This window comes from Puma concolor, chromosome C1 (assembly GCF_028749965.1).
Source record: "Puma concolor isolate L17-30 chromosome C1, mPumCon1.1.hap2, whole genome shotgun sequence".
Lineage (NCBI taxonomy): Eukaryota > Metazoa > Chordata > Mammalia > Carnivora > Felidae > Puma > Puma concolor.
The window spans coordinates 183,993,562-184,014,995 of NC_141674.1; the positions used below are offsets into that span (position 1 = coordinate 183,993,562).

Genomic DNA, 21,434 nt, shown 5'->3' on the forward strand with positions numbered 1-21,434 from the left:
AGAATCTGAAGCAAGCTCCAGGCTCTGAGCTGTCAGCACAGAGTCCGACGTGGGGCTTGAACCCACGAACCGGGAGATCATGACCTGAGCCGAAGTCGGACGCTTAACCGACTGCGCCACCCAGGCGCCCCAACAATGTCAATATTTAAAAGGCAGTCACCGGGGCGCCTGGATGGCGCAGTCGGTTAAGCGTCCGACTTCAGCCAGGTCACGATCTCGCGGTCCGTGAGTTTGAGCCCAGTGTCGGGCTCTGGGCTGATGGCTCGGAGCCTGGAGCCTGTTTCCGATTCTGTGTCTCCCTCTCTCTCTGCCCCTCCCCCGTTCATGCTCTGTCTCTCTCTGTCCCAAAAATAAATAAAAACGTTGAAAAAAAATTTTAATAAAAGGCAGTCACCTAAACCTGGTTGTGAAAGATGTCATGTGGCTCCTCGGGGCAGATCTCAATCACTGCCTATCCACTGAGCTTCTTCCTTGCCAACTAAACCCCAATTTTATCCAAGGCAACAATGTTTCCAGTTAAAAATACTCATCTCTCCAGAATCTCTTGCAGCTAAAGGTAGCATGGGATCTAGTTATGGCCAGTAGGGTGAAGTGGAAGTCTACTGGATGGGACTTCTGAGAAAGCTATCATTTTCCTGATTAAAAAGAGGACGGACTTGGGGCACCTGGGTGGCTCAGTCGGGTAAGCATCCCACTCTTGATTTCTGCTCAGTTCATGATCCCATGGTTTGTGGGATCGAGCCCTGCACTGGGATCTGCGCTGACAGAGCAGAACCTACTTAGGACTCTCTCTTTCTTTCTCTGCTCTTCCCAGCTCTAAAGGACAGACCCAGCAATCCTATTTTGCTCTTCCCTCTCCCCTCGTCTTGGATGAGAACCATACACTAAGGATGGCAGAGGAAGAAGCTAGGAGTAACCATGATGAGTCCTTTAGTCCTGAACTACCTGCCTTCAGACTTCTTGCTACCTATGCAAAAATAAATTCCTATTTGGTTAAGCCCCTGTGGTTGGGTTTCTGTTACTTGCAGTTTAACACAATTCCTAACAGAAATACCTGTTAAAAATCAACCAGTGATTTAGACTCATCATGCCCGAATATCCCTGTGACTGCATCACTGCTTCAGGCTAGACAACAAAGTACTTGCTACCCTTCTAAAAGATAGTTTAATGGGCAGAGGTGCTTAGGTGGAAAGAGTGATTCTCATGTTTCTGCAAATAAATGTACTATTTTTAAGCTATTGGCCACTTGGAAGGCACAGAAAGCCGGACCCTGGAAGGAACAGAATATATGCATCGGGAGTAGACAGTGCCCAGCTATGCAAAATACTTTTTTAGAAACATGGCTATGCACATAACACATTTCTGAAAATCCTGTTGTGAGAGTCTCCTCTTGGGGCCTCAGGAAAGATGAAGTAGCACTGCATCTTGCTTTAGGGAGCAATCAGCAGGATCACAGCGATAAAAAGCAGTGGTAATAAAACTGTACTTCTTAATGCAACCTCACACTAAGGTTTGCACTTCTGCTGTTACTCACCTTTTCTCCCAAAACCATCAGGTAAGCCAAATGAAGTACAGATTTCTTTTTTATTTTATTTTTTTTTTGTTGTTTTAAAGTTTATTTATTTTTGAGAAAGAGAGAGAGAGAGAGCAAGCAGGGGAGGGGAAGAGAGAGAAGGGGACACAGGATTTGAAGTAGGCTCTGCACTGACAGCAAAGAACCCGATGCGGGGCTCAAACTCACAAACTGTGAGATCATGACCTGAGCCGACGACTGACGCTTAACCAACTGAGGCACTCAGGTGCCCCAAAGTACGCATTTCTGACACAAACTTGGGAAAAAGGACCACTGAGGAGCAGAAATAGAATGGGAGGTGGTAATGGGATGCAAACTATTGCAAGTGGTCTGAGTCCCGAACAGAAAGTGATGCCTGAGCTACACGTCACGTACACATTCCTAGAAAAAGAACTTTGACAGAGAACCACTATAGGCATCTCTTGTTCCAAGAAGGGTCACTGATAACTCTTTGCCAGCCACATCCACTTCAAGGTAGAAATACTATACCATGTGAATAGGAAATAAGGGAGAACAGGAATGGGTGCTTGCTTCTAAGACCTTTAACCAAGAAACATATCTAGAGCATAAATTAAAAAAACAAAAAACAAAAAGCAAACAAACAAACAAACAAAAACAGGGGAGGAGGGGTGCCTGGGTGGTTCACTCAGTTAAGTGTCTGACTCTTGATTTTGGCTCGGGTCATAAACTCACAGTTTGTGGGTTCAAGCCCCAAGTCAGGCTCAGCGCTCACAGCACACAGCCTATTTGGGATTCTCTTTCTTTCTGTCCTTTCTGCACGCACGCACATAAGAAACAGATCTAGAGTCACGTGTTCAATTTACCCCTCAGCTCCTGTAGGTTGGGATAAGCCATATATCTCTGACTTGAATTCCCCTCTTTGGTTCATAGGTGATGTGGACAACTCCATTTGGTTACGTTTGTATTTAAAGAAAAACAGACTATCCCCTTGAAGCAAAATGCTGAAAATGTACCAGGACTATTTAGGCTCATCTGGAACTCAAATGTGCCATATATGATGAGAAATGGGTCAGAATTAGGATAAGCAGGCCCAGAGCAGAAGTTTGACAGATCTGTTCTGATTTAAAATGCGACAGCAAGAGACCATCCTGTAAATCTCCATAGGGAAGATCTCATTCCCCACCAGGCATAGTGTTTGTCACATAGAAGATACTCAAGTTGATTAATACTGTTTATTCTGGATTGAAATTTTTCTCTGATGAGATTATGTTTCTGATAATTCATTATCCCTGACATATAAGCATTCCTGCCATCGAGTGGCAGTTACCCTTAATTGAAAATACCAAGTCCATATAAATAAACTAGCTTAGGGGCAAACAGGACAAATTATTCTGATATGACTATCACAACCTCCATCACTACTACAGCTCCTACGGCCACTAGCTGGCACACCTCTGGCCAGCCTTGCTCACACCATATAAAGAACAGCTAGAATGACTCATTCCTTGTATTTCAAGAAGACCAATTTTAATTGGTCCCTCAGAGTAAAATTTCGTCTTTAAGTAGGTTAACACTTTGTTTAGGTTGCAGTCAATTCTAGTCTAGACCCAGAACACCTTATCTGTGACAGTATTTCTTTTTTTTTTTTTTTATTTTTTTTTTACGTTTATTTATTTCTGAGACAGAGAGAGACAGAGCATGAGTGGGGAGGGGCAGAGAGAGAGGGAGACACAGAATCCGGACCAGGCTCCAGGCTCTGAGCTGTCAGCACAGAGCCCGATGCGGGGCTCCAACTCAGAAACTGTGAGATCATGACCTGAGCCGAAGTCGGTCACTCAACCGACTGAGCCACCCAGGCACCCCTCTGTGACAGTATTTCTATGCTGAGATCTACTTTTCATGGATATCTGAGGACAGTTTATTTTTTCCCAGACTGTAGGAGTTATTTTTCTTTCCCCTCATCTAACATGTATATTAGTGATTTGGTCTTTTTTAAATGTCCCTACTCCAAATAAGAAAAATAGTTGAGTATAAAATGGTATACCAAAGAAAGGGTTCTAAATCCCTTACGAGTAGAATGTAGACATAATTATAAATCTATTTTCCCCCCACTAAATAAAGGTTCTGATTGATCAAAGAAATGTTGTTGGCCTTTAAAGCCAATTATCAATTGGCGCATTTATACTTAGTTACTTCCTTTCTCCATTTCTCTTAACAAATATTCAAATCTGTCCCACCGTCCTCACATCCCATAACTAATTTCCAAGCTCCTACTTGGAGCAGGGTAGCATCCAAACCATGGAGAACATGAGGTCTCATTTCCCTAATGCCCTCTTTTCTGGGTCCATACCTACTCCTTGCCTTCTTTTACAGGGTTCTACCCTGTTACGGTGGAGCCTTTGACCCAATCCTCTCCATCAGTCACCTCTCACCTTGATTTTTACTTCTTCCTTTCAACCTAAAAACATGTCAGCTTCTGTGAGGCACACTCTCCTGGTTTTGCTTTTGCTCTTTGAATATTACCTTTCTTGTTCCCTTTCCCATTCTCCTTCTTATTTCCCTTCCTTTTAGGATTCAAATGTCTGTTTTCCAACTGAAATAGTCTATTTTCTAGGAGTGCATATTTTAGAGACTTAGGTAACTTTCAGGCTGGAATATAACTACAAAAAAGTAACACTGAAGATGTTTAACTCATGTACCTAAATACCTTCTCTAAATCTAATCTTGTTTGTTAGGGTTTATATAAAGCTTGTCCACTCATGTCTCATATGTCTTCTTTGTTCTCTTACAAGTCTAGTTGGCGGTACATTTTCTCTAAATAGAAAAGCGAAGTACACACACAAAAAAAGCCTTAAAATCCTTTTAGTATAATTTTATACCTATCTGTTTATGAGTATTATGGGAACACAATCAAGGAAACTTGTGAAAATCTCACTCTTGCCTATTTGAACAATCCATGATACTTTTGTGAAGTGATTTCATTTAGTGTTTTTTTTTTTTTTTAATTACTCTTTAGGACTATTTCAATTCATTCTGTTATTAATACTGGAATTAAATCTAGTAAGTCCGATTCTCCAAAGGAGAAACAAATTAAGTGTTTGGACCCAGAAAACAAAGGCATAGAGATAGAAGATTGCCACACACAACTCTCTTAACTATATTGTATCGTGGTGGCTCAGAGAATTTTCTCAGGTCTAATTAATAAGGTTAAAAACAGGCCCCTTTTCCTACATTAAAACCATAGTATCTTTAGGAGGAACACATCAGGGCCTTAAACAAAAATGTCTGTAAGCAGACTTAACATCTCCTGCACATTCACTAGGTCACACATCATCCTTGGCTACTTCCCCTTTACCTAATTGATCCTCCACAGCAACGATTACCCAACTTCATTACTCACAGTGAATATCCTGCAGGCTTCATTTAAAATGCAGATTCCTGCCCTGCTCTTCCAGAGATTTTTGGTTCAGTAGGTTTGAGTCAGGATGCAGGAAAGAGAATTCTAGCAAGTACCCTAGGGAGCTGATTCTGATACGGATACTACAAAGACCACACATGATAAAACTCTGTTCCATGGTTATTTCCAGGGATATTGAGCAATCACAGCGATGTTTTGGACACTGTACTTCTCTTTGACTACTGTGCCTCCAATTTGTCAGCTTGTGCATTCATTCATTCACTCATTCATTCATGAAAAGCATTTACAGACTGCCCCCTATGGAATATAAGGAACACCCATTTCCTGCCATCAGGAGTCCCCAGTGTGAAGACTGGCACATAAGGTACAATGCAATGTGAAGAATGCTATGACCAAGGTGTACATACTTTATAAAGTGTTAAAGAGGAACAGAGAAGGAATAATTATCAATCCCCATGACTGTGTGTAATTCATATGGCTCGGGATCTGCCGAGTTTGATGTATATTTGGGAGGCACATATGGAGGTATCCTTTGGAAGATCTACACATTTAAGCCAGTCATTAAGGTGTCTCATCCATTCCTTTGCTTCACTGCTCCATAGACATATTGCTTTACCTCCCAGGGTTCATTTTTTAGTTCTATGAGTGGTCATCAGAAGCAGCAAACAAGTGGCCATGTTTAGAGCTGAATTCAGTGGTAAAAGTTACTGTTGCTGCCTGGGCCCCAGGATGTTATCTTTTTTATCCTTAGAAAAGTAAGATTAATTATATTAATGTACAACATGATTGTAAAGAGTAATTTAAATAATGAATTCTCTTTTAAAATGCCACCAAAAGCTAAAATAATGTAAGCAGAAAGACTTGTAATTTTTTTTAAAAAAAACTCTTCCTTCCCCATAATATTTCATACACAGAGATCAGTGTGAAAAATTACCTTTAAAAGATTTTTTTTTCCTGATTCTGGATTCCAGAAAAAGGACTCTGAATAGGCTTTTAAGATAATATATAGGAGACATGACCAGACATCTCAAACATATCCAAACATAATTTGGATTTGGAAATGTTTCTATGACTGTTAATATTTCCAAAACCTGCATACAGTGCTGGAGATAAAATATGAGCAAAACTGCTTATATTCAAAGCCCTCCTCTTCTGTCAATCAACCCAGGAGAGTTAAGACACGGTGAAGAATTTTTTGAGAAAGACGCCATGTGACAGATTGTGCCAGAGAAATGAAAAATGATGCTTGCAACTTTTATTTTGCTTTCAAGTAATCCCTCCCCACATTTTCTCACAAATGGCATAAACACCTAAGTTGTTTTAAATTGTTTTTTAGATACAAATTGAAGTTATATTCAATGTTATATTCAATGTTATATATGTCTTCTGATTGGATCACACAGGGGCCTGGTTTGTTCTGGCTATACTCAAAACTTAGATGCCCTGGGATTTGGGATTTGGAAAGTAATATTAAGCTCCAATTTGAATCAAAATGATCATTATAAATTTTTTTTAATGTTTATTTATTTTTGAGACAGAGAGAGACAGAGCATGAACGGGGGAGGGTCAGAGAGAGAGAGGGAGACATAGAATCCGAAACAGGCTCCAGGCTACGAGCTGTCAGCACAGAGCCCGACGCGGGGCTTCAACTCACAAACTGCGAGATCATGACCTGAGCCAAAGTGGGATGCTTAACCGACTGAGCCACCCAGGCGCCCCAAAATGATCATTATAGATCTGGGCAAAGAGCACACCTTCACAGGGACTGTTTGACTATTTTTAACAATTTTTGCAAAAATTTTTGCAAAATTTTTACCAGAATGTTCTAGGCAGGTTATGGAATCCTGCTGCTGCAATGTGACAGGAAAACTCTGACCATGACTTTGGGATCTGAACTACATCCCAAGGGAGGGGTGAGTCTTTACTACGGATTGCACTACATAAGAACACCAATCTTATGCAGCACTATGAGAATTCATCAACAAATTCCTCATGAATTTGCAACTGTGGCATTAGTTTTAACCCAGTCTCCCTAGATGCCCAATTCGTTACACTGAAGCTCTCTCTGGTTGAAAAAAGAGCAAGTGTCAGATCAATCCTGATACCACACCGCCAGCTGAGCATGTACCCACTAACGACTGTGGCCTGGTAGGTAGTCAACTGAGTAGCTATCTTCCCGTAGATACCAGAAGGAGTTGCTGATTGCACTGTGCCAGAGATGGGAGAAGAAGGCACAGCACACCACAGGACAAAGAAGCAACAGAGGCTGAGAAGAGCTGATGACAAGTCTGTAAGGTCTGGCCTTGGGGATTCGTGTGCTCTGAAAGGCACGTGTATCGCTGCACTGGCGGGGCGGGCGCCTACGTGTTGATTCAAGGCCACTCACCTGCAAGTATGGGAGAGATGTCTATGGTTGTCTCCTCTAGGCAGGCGATCTACCGGGGGTGGGGGAGCCCAACTCGGAGAACGTGAAATCTTTCACTAGATCCACACTGGGTGATACAGACAAGTCCTAAGCACACCCCTGAGGAGGCCTCCTGAACATTCACACCTCCGGACATACTGAGCAGAGGCAAGATGCTCTGCTAAGCAACTTTCTATGTAAGATACCTGATCCCAAACTATTCGACCAAACGCTCATTTTGACAAGGGAGGGAACCACCAAGAGATCAGTGAGAAGCAACACTTGAACTCATTTTGCCAAATACCTTGACAGTTTTCAGTCATGGCCCAGAACACCAGACAGTAAAGAGCAGTTCAGAGATGGCTTATATGTCAGGCACTGTCCTACCACTTTGTCTTTACCAGTTCACGGACACCTCTAACAATCCTTTGAGGTTGGTACCGCTATCAGATTCTTAATGATGGGAACTAAAGCACAGAGACGTTAGAAAATCTGTCCACGATCCCAAAACTAGTATGTGCAGCACGCTCCTTGATACTATACCACACCTTCTATCTAGACCACTGTGAAGAATTTGGATTCCATGCTGATAGGAGGTCACTGGAAGACGTGAAGCAGGGGAGTAACATGATCCATGTTTTTTGTTTTTTTTAATCCTCCTGGCTGCTTTGTGCAGAGTGGGCTGTAGGAGGGCAAGAGAGGATGGCCCACCATGATTCGCGCCCAGGCCCAGCACCGAGTGCTGGAACCATAACCTAAACGTGACCCTCCTCTGTCTCCATCTTTCCTGTGTAGACAGAGCTGCAGCAGCTATAAATAGCCTCCCTGAGTGCAAAAGGCTGGCAATCAATTCCAGACTCGTCAGTCCAACGACCCTGTGAGGTGACCCATCCGTCTCTAAGCTCTCTCCAAGTTCAACCACCATCCTGGATTTCACTCTCTAAGCCCACCATGCTCTTCCTGTCCCCTCTTTATCCAAACAACTCTCAAAAATCCAACTTGCCCACACTCAACCTTAATTTGTCAAGATAGAAAGCTCAGATTCTCCATCACTTAGTAACTCAATAAAGTTCCTAATGCAACATATTTAATTTATCACTGGCATTTAGTCCACATGGGCCTTCTATTTACCCACAGAAGTATGCTTTATGTTTTTAGGTACCTATCACTTATTTCAAGGACCAAGAGAGTAATACACTGCCTGATAATGAAGCTGTCGGCTCTTAGGTGATGCTTAAGATCCCAGAACTTTGAGAAACAGCAGACCTGAGGTTAAATTCCACCTCTCTCGTTTGCTGAAACCATAACCTTATGCAAGTCTTAAAACTGCACAGGCTCCATTTCTTCAATCTATCAAATGATAACAGCACCAAGCTCAGAAAACTGTGAGGAGTACATGGGTACAGTATTTGAACCTGGCACATATTTAGGAGCTGAATGTGTGGGGTTTAAAAATCTCTTAATCCATTTCTTCCTTCTTTCTAAGAAGTTACATTTTTCCTTTAATACTCAAAAGCACAGTTCCTTAATCTCATTTCCTTAGGTTTTACTTGTTAAATTTCTTTTAAATAAATTCATTTTATTTTAATTTCTCATAAATATATATAAAACAAAAGTATGCTTACTTATGTCTTGGGAGACTGTTTTCTTTTTTTTTAATTTTTTTTAATGTTTATTTTTGAGAGAGAAAGAGAGAGAGAGAGAGAATGAGAGACAGAGAGAGACAGAGAGAGGCAGGGCACAAGCAGGGGAGGGGCTGAGGGAGAGGGAAACCAAATCCTAAGCAGGCTCCAGGCTCCAAGCTGTCAGCACAGAGCCCAATGCGGGGCTCAAATCCACGAACCGTAAGATCATGACCTGAGCCCACATCAGACGCTTAACCGACTGAGCCACCCAGGTGCCCCTGGAGACTGTTTTCTTAATCTGGATGCCGAATGAGCGGGCAACAAAAGTGCAGTCCATACGTACACTAATAGCATGTTATGCCATTACATGTGAATACAGTCTCTCACACAGAGTGTACCAGTCTGTGCAGTTCTTAGGTGGAAGGTCACTCAAAGCCTAAAATTCTGTCAGGCTTTAAGCTCAGCCTAATAAAGACAGGCAGAGATGCCCTCATCTTCCTACGCAAGGAAACATGGATTGGGTGGTACTATGTGTGTTCAAAAGTTGCCAGGAATGACAATGAGGTGTTAATTCTATATCCCTCTTTCTTTCTTCTAATTATTTATTTTTATTTATTTATTTTAATTTTGAGAGAGAGGAACACAAGCAAGGGAGGGCCAGAGAGAGAGGGGGAGAGAGGATCTGAAGCAGGCTCTGTGCTGACAGCAGAGAGCCTGATGTGGGGCTTGAACTCACTAACTGTGGGATCATGACCTGAGCAGAAGTCAGATGCTTAACCGACTGAGCCACCCAGGGGCCCCTAATTATTATTTTTTTAAATGTCATATACACACTAATTTATCACTCAAAAATAAACCTTTTTAATACTAAGTGAAGTTTAGAAGCAACCTCTAGATGCTTCAGGATGTTACTTTTATATGAACCTAATAGCTACAGATTCTGAGAAATGTGCAACCATTACAAAATATAAAGTTCAATGCAAAAGCATCCTTTGGTTGGGGGTAAATTACACCTTTGATCTTAGTGAGCTCATACAACAAGGATCAGGAACTTTCATAGCTAACTTTATGTAAAGAAGGAGGTTACCCTTATTGAAGTGAACCAAATATTTATTGGAGCTGATCCAAACTCAGTATGAAAATATTAGTTGGAAGTATATGAGAGCAATCGTTCTGGAACATTCATTGCTACTAATCCTAAAGAATAACCTGGCAGATGTGGCTACTCCCTGTGGGTCCCTCCCCAAAATGGCTTGACCAGAGGCTGAATGACCTTCCCAAAGGTTGGACCGCTCACCTGAATCCTTACTAAACCATCACCTTACTTTTCATTAAACTGAGCTTTTATGTGTGTTTCTAAATGGAGCACTGCTGGTTCTGTCCAGTGCAGTGTAGGCATGATATAGCATCCTTGGGTCTCCGGCACTACGTGCCAGGTGCACACTATACGACAATAAAAAATAACATCCCTGCCGACCTTGAGAACAACTGAGTGGCATTTTAGAGCCAAAAAGTAAATTTTTTCATTGAAAACATTTAATTTATAAAGGATTAGGATAAAACTGAAACTTATCCCTGTATTCATCCTGGCTCTTAAACAATCTAAGCAGATTCCAAAAGTCTACTGAAAGGTGGGTCAGTTTGCCACAAGGAAATAAATCTTAACAAAAACATGAATTTATTCTCCAAGTGTTTTTGTAAGATTGTTGGTTAATCAACAGTTTCTAAAATGTGAATGTCTATGAATCCTTGTCCATATAAACGTTACATTACAAATAAATCTGCTTTAACATCTCATTCATGAGAGAAGAGCTTTAAAAAAATCTGTCTAAAAACATTATTGGCCAGAGGCAGATAACCTGTCATGAAATCTAGACTCCATCGCATGACATTAAAAAAAAAAACCAAAACATTCTTGTAGGTAGAACCTGTACTTAACATCACAGTAAAGTAATTTATTTGAAACCAGTGGGGCTCTAGAACATCAGCAAAGGGACTGCATATTTATTTGTAAAAGTTTCACATGCTTTAATACCTGTACTGACGGCTGTTGAGTTGTCAAGTGATAAAATGTGATAAGCACACCACACGGTTTGTTAATAGCTATCCCTAATCGAGCTGGGAGGAGAGCACATTTAAGAACATTTCAAAAAGAAAGGCAAAGAGAACTGTAAATCTCAAAGAGTTGGACTCAGGGGGTGCCTGGGTGGCTCAGTCAGTTAAGCATCTGATTTCAGCTCAGGTCACGACCCCGAAGTTTGTAAGTTCAAGCCCCGCATCAGGTTCTCAGCTGTTCAGCACAGAGCCTGCTTCAGATCCTCCATCCCCTGTATTTCTACCCCTCCCTTGCTTGCTCACTCTCTTTCTCTCAAAAATAAATAAAAGTTTTTAAAAAAAAAATTTTTTAAGGGTCAGACTCAGAAATTAGGTGACAGTAGAACTCATTTTACAGAACTTCCTATTGCCTTACCTCACATAATCCCCAAAAGTTTCTCTCTGCCTTTTTCAGGGTTGAATCCATCATCATTTCAAATCTGGTTTGGAAGCAGCAAGAAGAAACATGTTTCATTCTCCTTAAAATCATGCACTGGCCTACCCACTTGGCAATTCCATTCATAGAAGCAGCCAGAACTGAAGTCAGGCAGGTCTGGAGTCCTAACGTGGCTTTGAGAGCTCTGCGGGTCCACTTCACTGATGCTCCTGCTTCTCTTTCTCTTTCCCAACGTTCTAGAAATGAAATCCTAAGCAGGATTTGAGCAGACCTGTACCAGGATACTCTTGTCTGGCTAAAAAAAAACACTGAGAGCCACTCCCACTCTTCCTCAAGACTTACCACTGTTCAGGCATCCTTAATGAAAAAACATAACCTATTAGTATCCCATACGCTGAGGCAGTTGTGGCCACACCCTGTGAAGGGTACAGGATGCAATCACCCCATCCTCCCCTCAGCTTCCTTCCTTTGCTTTTCCATTGGGAAAATTCCAAAGAATGAGTTATGTGTATACACACACACACACACACACACACACACACACACTCTCTCTCTCTCTCATACAGAGTGAGCTGATGTCAACAATCTGTTATCACAGAGAGGGGAATTTTCTGTCTGATTTACTAAGAATAGAGTAGCCATTACCTGGAAACTCTAATTTACTACTTTGATTAATAAGATAAAGAATTTGTTTAGGATATTAAAATAGGCTTATCGCATCCTAACTAATCCAAAATAAATATGTGGACTTAGATTTCAAACTGTAAAAATCAACTAAAACTTTTTGAAACATCATACAGCTTTAATGAAAATCCCAAACTGTGGTTATCAACCCTGAAGTTATTTTCAGATGTCACTTTTAATAAAAAAAATGGATGCAAAACATCCATCTAGCTGTGTTCTTGTCTTATCCAAGGAAGAAGTTGTGGCGGAAGAATTTCCAGATGAGATGCATTATTCTTTTTTTTTTTTTTAACATTTATTTATTTTTGAGACAGAGAGAGACAGAGCATGAACGGGGGAGGGTCAGAGAGAGAGGGAGACACAGAATCGGAAGCAGGCTCCAGGCTCTGAGCTGTCAGCACAGAGCCCGACGTGGGGCTTGAACTCACGGACCGCGAGATCATGACCTGAGCCGAAGTCGGCCGCCCAACCGACTGAGCCACCCAGGCGCCCCGAGATGCATTATTCTTTAATGGAAAAGGGGCCTCCTGAAGCTGGCCCACCCAGGGCAGTTGTCGCAATTATTAAGTGTCAGTTGCATGGGTGGATGTAATCAAAGGGTGCGAGACTATATCTCTCCAGAAAGCTTCCAAGAAAGCAAGATAAAATATCTTAAACTGTCACACGTTTTGCTGTGAAGTGAGACAGGCTGGATTCAAGCTCCGCGCTACATTTAGTGAATGCAATTTACTCTCTACTGGTCCCTTAATCCAGACAGTTTGCCATGAAGCTTCATGGGCCACAAAGCTTTGGCAATAGACTGTGTGGGCACAGTAAGCCTGGCACTCCAGAATCACCACCAGGCTGCTTCTGACATGTAAACTCTGCCCAGTCTTAGAGAAAATCACTGTAGATTCTTGGGTGTATGCTAGTGAACACCCAAAGAGCAAGCATGTGCACAATGCCTACGATGTACCAGGGACACATCGCAGATGCTATAAAAATAGCCTCACGAATGGCAGTGCGCTCCAAGGCTGAGGTCAATAATGTTATTAGAGCTATGTTACAGGTGAGGAAACAGAGGCTCCCAGAGAAGTGATGACAGCCAGGATTTCAGGTTGGATCTGAATGACATCCAACACTCAAACCCAAGCTCTTTTACAATACACTGCTTTTCTCAGACAACGCTCCTGAAGATGGCAGTCACCTCACTAATATGACGAAGTCACCAAAAGGAGTTTAAGAAAAAGTAATCTAAATGTTAAAAAAAAAAAAAAAGTAATCTAGAAGGGATGAGTTTATTTCCTCTTATTGGCATCAACGGTGGCTACAGCCTATGAACAACAGACTTCTCATCAATGTCAGCATCTCTGTTTTCAGCCCCAGTCAAAAGCGTCTAGTCTTGAATGCTTGCTTACTTCCTAGTTATGGACCAACAGATTCTCCATGAAGTTCACCTGATGCTCCCACGACTCTGGCTCTCCAAGCCACGATTCTTTACCTTCCAAATAGTGTAACATTTGCCAGACAGGCCACTTTAGCTGAACTCTAGGTTCTAGTCCGTCCATGCGTCATCGATGTTCACATGTGTCAAACAGGCTATTGTCCTGTGTAAAGGAAATCTATTTCCCCACAGCACAAGCCACTGTCATAGGAGACTAGATTTCCAAGTTGACCAAGAAACTTATAAAGTGGATCAAGGGATGTGAGACAATGTTGGAGCCTAGACTTAAGGCCATCACATACATGCACCTTTTCATAGAGGTGGTATTTCTTAAACACGGGTAGTTCAGGCTGTACCTCTTCAATCATAGTGGACTACTGCATTGAGAAGGTACAGCAAGACAGCATAGTGTCAGACCTCAAAATTTATACATGCTAGGAATATATAAAGGAATATTTCTCCAAACCACAACCCAGTGTGAAGAAAGACCTTGAAGATCAACAAGTAAAATGGGAAGCACATTAATACAATATTTGCATCCATGTAACATCATCTTAGCATTTTCACTCGCTATGATGGCATACGGTGCCAGGCATTAGGAGATAGTTCTCAACAAGACAAACAGAGCCTCTGCTTTTTCTTACAGAGCTTCTATTTTAGAGACAGGGAGACACATTTAAATAACAAATACAAAATGAATGCTTTAGCTACTACTATGAGACATGCTACAAAGGAAAAAGAGGGCATAAGGGAATGGGCGAGTTGCTGACATGACCCAGGCCAGAAAATAAGTGAAATCTTCCTCAAGGAATCAATGTAGGAACTGAGCTCTGAAGGATGGATAAGGAGGGGAGGAAAGAGAAAAGAGACAACATTCCAGATAGAAGAGCTGCTCAGAGGCCCTAGCATGGGAAGCAGCATGGCACTTCCATGGACTGAAGGAAGACCAGTGTGACTAGAACACAGAGGGTAAGGGAGAGATGAGGCCAGTGAAGGAGAATAGACTAGAAATTTTAAGCATCAGTGTAGAGGGAAAGAAAGGGAAGCTAAAGAATAGAGGAATGAGGGGCACTTGAGTGGCTCATTTGGTAAAGTACCCAACTCTTGGTTTTAGCTCAGGTCGTGAACTCCCAGTTCGTGAGTTCGCGCCCCATGTCAGGCTCTGTGCTGATGGTGCAGAGTCTGCTTGAGATTTTCTCTCTCTCCCTCTCTCTCTGCCCCTCCCCTGCTCACTTTCTCTTTCTCTCTCTTAAAATAAATAAATAAACTTTAAATTTTTTTTTCAACATTTATTTATTTTTGGGACAGAGAGAGACAGAGCATGAACGGGGGAGGGGCAGAGAGAGAGGGAGACACAGAATCCGAAACAGGCTCCAGGCTCTGAGCTGTCAGCCCAGAGCCCAACGCGGAGCTCGAACTCACGGACCGCGAGATCGTGACCTGGCTGAAGTCGGACGCTTAACCGACTGCGCCACCCAGGCGCCCCAAACTTTAAAAAAAGAATAGAGGAATGAAAATTGTCCTTTCATCCCATCTCCACAAGATCTCTTTCTGAAAGCCGATTGATATCACAGTTGTTAACATTCAAAGCTATTGATCTAGCAAGGATGCTCATGGGTGAAATTATGTTTTATGGATACTGAATGGATTAATCATAGAACTAAAAAGACATCATTTAACTAATGTAGCTTATTCCCAAAAGCTCACGGAATAAATAAATCATGGGAATAAAAGGCACAGCATAGGGAAGATAGTCAATGATACTATAATAGTACTATATGGTGACAGATGGTAGCATCCTTGCAGTGAGCACAGCACAATGTATAGAGAAGTTGAATCACTACGTTGTACACCTGAAACTAATATAACATTGTGTGTCAACTATACCTAAATTAAAAAAAGAATGAGTAAGCTCCAAAAAAAAAAAAAAAAGAAAGAGTAGAGGAGAGCAAAGACACAATTCTTAGATTACGATACAAATTGACAATGGAAAAATTCAGCAGCGTCTCTTCCATCTAGCTTTATGTTGGCACCAAAAACCCAAAACAGAATCAAGGTTAGCACATCAGGAAGGAACAACCATTTTCCTGAAAAGCCCATTATGAATTTCCTTTGTGTTTCTGCACTTTGCATGCCTCTGAGACTGACATCATATTATCCCATATGCATTATTTCAGTCCTGTAGCAAGTGTCTGCCTATGTGCTGCAACTTTTATCGGAGGGTTTTTCTTGTGACATTGTGTTCCTTAAACAGCCAGATGAATGCTGGCCTCCTCACCACTTTGTTTTCAGATTCCCCAAATCTTCCAATGGAAATGCACATCAGTCTGTGTATACATCAGAAAATGTTTTGAAAATTCATTCAAAAAAGAGACAGCTGCTAAAAGATCAAGGGTAGAGCCTCAAATAAAAATCAGTTTGACGACTGCACATGAAATACATGGTTTCTAAATTTTAGCCTAGAAACTGGTAGGTAATCAAATTAAATAAAAACAATAAGGGCTATCATCTGTTATCTATTAAGAACTTACCACATGCCAGGCACTATAAGTGTATACATACACTCTCTCATTTAATCCTCAGAGAACCTTCTGGGCTGGTTGTTACAATCCCCATTTCACAAAATAAGAAAACTGTGGGATAAAGAGACTGAATAACTTGCTCATGCATAGCAAAATCACAGAGCAAAAAACTAGCTGAATTTCAAATCTAGGGTATGCATGACATCAAAGCTTATCTGCACATTTCCCACCATTATACAACTTTCCCCCAAAATAACTAAGTACTGTTCATCAAGTGACAAGAACTGTGCTCGGTATTTCAGAATCACTAACTGATAGAATCCTCACAGCAATTCTGAGAGGTGTCATTATCCCTAAGATAAGGAAAGTGAGCTCTGGGAGGTCTGGTAACTTGATCAAGGGCACATAATGGCAAGGCTGAAAGGTGCAGAGGAAGACTTTCCAGAAGCCTGCACAATTTCACAACAGCAACATTTCTGAAGTATTCTGAGTTCAGTAGAAGCAGGTATGGGCATGTTTTCTTAGGGTTTTGCACTTTCATCTGGGAAATTATCATTATGCTCTGGAAGACAGTAATGTCCCCCAAAACTGACTTTCTCATCTTAGGTGGATAAGAAAATCTCTTTATCAATGTCCACTCAAGCCAAATGATCGGAACTGGGATCCATTGCTTTCATTAACATGAATAGATGACCCTCATTTTTCTCTCTCTAACAGATGGATACACACAAGCAGATGTAATGTGCCAAACACGTGAAAGGCAGAAATAAGAATAAATGTTGTTTTTTTTTTTCTTTCAGTAATCTCTACAACATAATTAAAGAAGCAGCTATAATGGGGTCTCCTTTATTTGACTGATCTGTATCCAGAAGCTCTAAGATATATTTCTCCTTATGGGTGAATTTTATATAAATACCTAAGAATGTTATATCTTTACTTACGGATGAATTTTGTATTAATCCTATGTTAATGTATTGCTAATGAAATATTACAGTGGTTTACATACAATCCCACCTCCCTCATTCAATTCATAACAACTGTTTAATTACATATGACTAGCGAGTTCTGCTCCTATGCTATTTATTATTCCAAATAAATTTATATTGTACAACAGGGTGAATTTAAAAATAGACTGTAGTCATGTAAAACTAAGAAAATAAAATGAAGCCAAAAAAGGAAGGATATAAAATTATTTTATTTGTCTATGTGTATACTTTGTTTCTATCTGTACAATGAGAACATTACCTTTTCCCAGTTATGCTTTGCATATAGCTGAGATAGCAATGAACTCAATAATATATCCTGGAGAGTCTCTGCTAGAAGTACATACATAGAGACTCCACTATATTCACACAGGGAACATTTTCAGAATTGGGTTTATAATTTACCACAACAGTGCATAATGTAGAATCAAATAATCACATAAATTCCCAACTCTGAAAGAAAAGTTTTCAAATTGTATTGTATATTACAAACATCTGGGACTTATGCTTAAAATTCAGACTCCAGGGGCACTGGGTGGCTTAATCAGTTAAGCGACCAACTCTTGATTTCGGCTCAGGTCATGATCTCATGGTTCATGGGTTCAAGCCCCACGTCAGGTTCTATGCTGACAGTGTGGAGCCAGCTTGGGATTCTCTCTCTCTCCCTCTCTCTGTCCCTCCTCCGCTCTCTCTCCCCCACCCCTCTCTCTCTCAAACTAGATAAACTATAGGGGCATCTGGGTGGCTTAGCTGGTTAAGTGTCCAACTGTGGCTCGGGTCACGATCTCGTAGTTCCTAAGTTCGAGCCCCGTGTTGGGCTCTGTTCTGACAGCTCACAGCCTGGAGCCTGTTTTGGATTCTGTGTCTCCCTCTCACTCTGCCCCTCCCCTGCTCATGCTGTCTCTCTCAAAAATAAATAAACATTTTTTAAAAATTAAAAATAAACTTAAAAATCAGACTCCATAGAGCAAAGAGCAGAAATTCTGATTCAGTAGATATAGGATGGGTCTTAGAAATTTGCATTTAAAACAATCACCCCAACTAATTCTGATATAGGTAATACTAGAACTACACTTTAAGAGACACTAGTCTGCAGTCTCAAAATTTAATTAGACCATACACTAATGTACATGTATATGTGAATGTCACATTTGGTTTTGCAAATGTGTTTTGTTAGAAACTTCAAAAATAGACATACATCTCTGTATCTTTGCAGTGTACTCTTTCCTAACAATTCTCATGATGATTATGTTCAATCTATCTTAAAAGAAGAAAAAAGTGAGTATAATGGAAAGCAAGTACAGAAAACATGAATAGAAAGGGATGTTAACATGAGAAAAAAAAAGTTTTTGCTTGTATAGAACAGTACTCCTCAAAATATAGGCTGTGGACCAGCACTGGGCCATGAACTTATCGTTAATGATTTGAGAGGACAGAAATTGAACATGAGACTTTACAAACTTTTACAGAAATTTGTCAGAGTAATTTTAAGTCTGTTCAGTAATTATAATAATAATAATAATAATAATAATAATAATGAAAATGTGGGCTTATATTTTGTAGATCTTGTTTTCATTTCATTTTTCTAAGTTTTTTTTCTTTAATGTTTATTTATTTATTCATTTTGAGAGAAAGAGAGGAAGGGGGAGCAGCAGAGAGAGAGGGAGAGAGAGAAACCCAAACAGGCTCCGCCCTATCCACACAGAGCCCAACATGGGGCTCAGTCCCACAAACTCCAAGATCAGGACCTGAACCAAAATCAAGAGTCAGACGCTCAACCAAGTGAGACACCCAGGCACCCCTAGGTCTACTTTTATTGTACTTTACAAAAGATCAGTGTCCGTGATGGGACTGAAAGGCCATAGAAAATTTGAGAAGCACTAGTGGGTTCTAGAAAGGAGGGTTTGGCCGTGCTTGCTCTGTGCAGTGAGCCCAAGATTGGACACAAGAGTGGATTTCTGTGGTACCATCTCAAACGTTAGCAGCCAGAAAGAATTTATTGAATGAATGTCTGTAAGAACATCCTTAACTTCTGATACTAATTCGCTTTGAATCTGTCAGCAATATATGAATCTACATGTTTTTGTGGATCTGTCAACTTTTCTTTTTAGCTTGTGCCACGTCTCAAAATAACACTTTAGGGGCGCCTGGGTGGCTCAGAAGGTTGAGCGTCCGACTTCAGCTCAGGTCATGATCTCGCGGTTCGTGAGTTGGAGCCCCGCGTTGGGCTCTGTGCTGACAGCTCAGAGCCTGGAGCCTGCTTCAGATTCTGTGTCTCGCTCTCTCTCTGTGCCTCCCCTGCTCATGCTCTGTCTCTCTCTGTCTCAAAAATAAATAAAACATTAAAAAAATTTTTTTAGATAACACGAGTAAAATTTCATAAAAAATTACTTTCGACGCATATAACAGCACATTTCACTTATTGTAAATGTATGTCTCTCAAATTTCAAAGAGACCCTTGCATTCTAACATTTGAGGACCCAGTGAAGAGCTCCATCATTATACCAATACCCTATCTGTGCATCTTTGCTGACATGAAACGACTGTTGCAGGCTGTTTTCAAAAAAGAAGGTCTTTCAACCACTTTGGTCATCTTAGTACTGGGTCCTTATTAGCTACCTAATGATCTTCATATCTGGCAATGACAACAGTAATAAGAAGCACAAACCATCAATACATAAGGAGATGGGACATAGATCTGATTTTTGCAGCTTTCCTGCCTCCTGGTAAACTGAGTAATAATTCTCTCCTTTATCGAGACGTGCCTTGTAGGCAGTAAGTTCAATTCTAGACATAGTCTCACAATTCCAGCTTCAGGTCAGGATACTGTTTGGTGGCCCTTGCAGTTGCTACTTTTGCCACGTGAGTGTTGCCAAGAATAACTTTTTCTCTTCCAAGTTAAATATGGTGTTTATAAAAGGTGTGGGGCACAGAATCTGGCAGCATGTATCTGTACACACAACAGACAAAGTCACAATAATAGCAACTGTGCTCCTGCTTGCCAAGATCTCTAGCCAGGAAGGGTGAAAAGTGAGGATTTTTTTTCCCCCTAAATAATTGTGTCCCTTTTTCAAAAAGAATAAAGTCAACCTTTAAATATGTAAGTTTGTTCTGTAATGTTTAAAAATTATAAGTTAAGTCAGACACTAAACTTATTCATGTTTTATTAACATGTTTTAATACAATTTAAGACATTTTCTCATTTAGTCAGTTACTTATACGCCTAAGATCTCTCCAACAGCTTGTAAATACAGTACAGAGTAGCACTGGTTCTGCAGCCCAAATGGACATCTCTTAGACATGAGACCTTGACAAATGATTAACCTTCCTGAACTTTAGTTCCCTCATCTATAAAATGCAGACAATAACGATGCAAGACCAGCACAATTTGGGAAGGACTGTAAAGCTACATACAGTAAGGAGACAGTGCCTGGCAAAGAGTATGTATTCACTGCCAATAAACTCTCAGGTATTAGTGTTGTTATTCTCAACAGAGAAGACCAAATCACTGAAATATCTAGAAAAGTTTTTAGAATGTTATTTCTGTGACAAATTTTAACACGAAATAGATACTTCCACCAGGAAGGCAGCTGAACTGACTTCTGGAGTCATTCTGCTCTAGGTTATTTGACATGATTAAATCTGGCACAAATTCAATGCTTTTACTAGAATTCAAATAATATCTTTGGAGGAAAAGAATTATGTTAGTGACTTCTATTGCACTATATACATTAGTTTCAGCAATCACTTTGGGAAAGGTTAAGTGCAGTGGATGAAACCAGAATCACAAGGCATCCTTGTAAAAGATGGCATTCATCCAAAATGCCTTTCCTGGAACAAACTGTAACAACTTGTTTCCCTCCCGCCGCCCTTCCCTACCAAGCTATATTTAAGGGTCTGTAAGCATTTCCATTACAAATTGCTGTCATCAGGATTTGTCATTTTACCCTCTAATCTGTTTCAGACTTTATAAATAAACATCTCAATCGCATTTTTAAAAAGCCATTGTTTTTTAAACTTAAAAACTTCCTTCAGTAAAGGATAATAGTACAAGGGGAAAAAAAACAGAAATACCAGAAAAGTAAGGATAATTTTACACATGAAAAAAAATTATCTGCCATGGCTTACTAAGCAAAATAAGACACATGTTCTAAAAATATGTGCCACTTAAGATCATGTAAATTTAGTGGTCACTGTGTTGTGATCTGTAATAATTAGAAACTACTATGTAAGTATCCAAAAATAAATGAATACGTACACATGGCACAGCCACATTATACCCTATTATGTTGCCATCACACAATGTTCCCAATTTTTAATGACATAGAAAATGTTCATGATATAGTAAGT

At 40.5% G+C, this 21,434-nt stretch overlaps 1 protein-coding gene across 6 annotated transcripts in view; it reads right to left on the reverse strand.

The window, feature by feature from the left end:
- Window positions 1-21,434, reverse strand: part of HECW2 (HECT, C2 and WW domain containing E3 ubiquitin protein ligase 2) — a 369,345-nt gene that overhangs the window by 156,432 nt on the left and 191,479 nt on the right. The window contains exon 1 of one of the 6 annotated variants that reach the window (XM_086719190.1): window positions 11,452-11,807. The exons of the other annotated variants lie outside the window; for them this stretch is intronic. The gene's annotated coding sequence lies outside the window, so the exon portion shown is untranslated. Of the gene's footprint in view, window positions 1-11,451; window positions 11,808-21,434 lie in introns of those variants that run through there. 6 annotated transcript variants of the gene reach the window in all.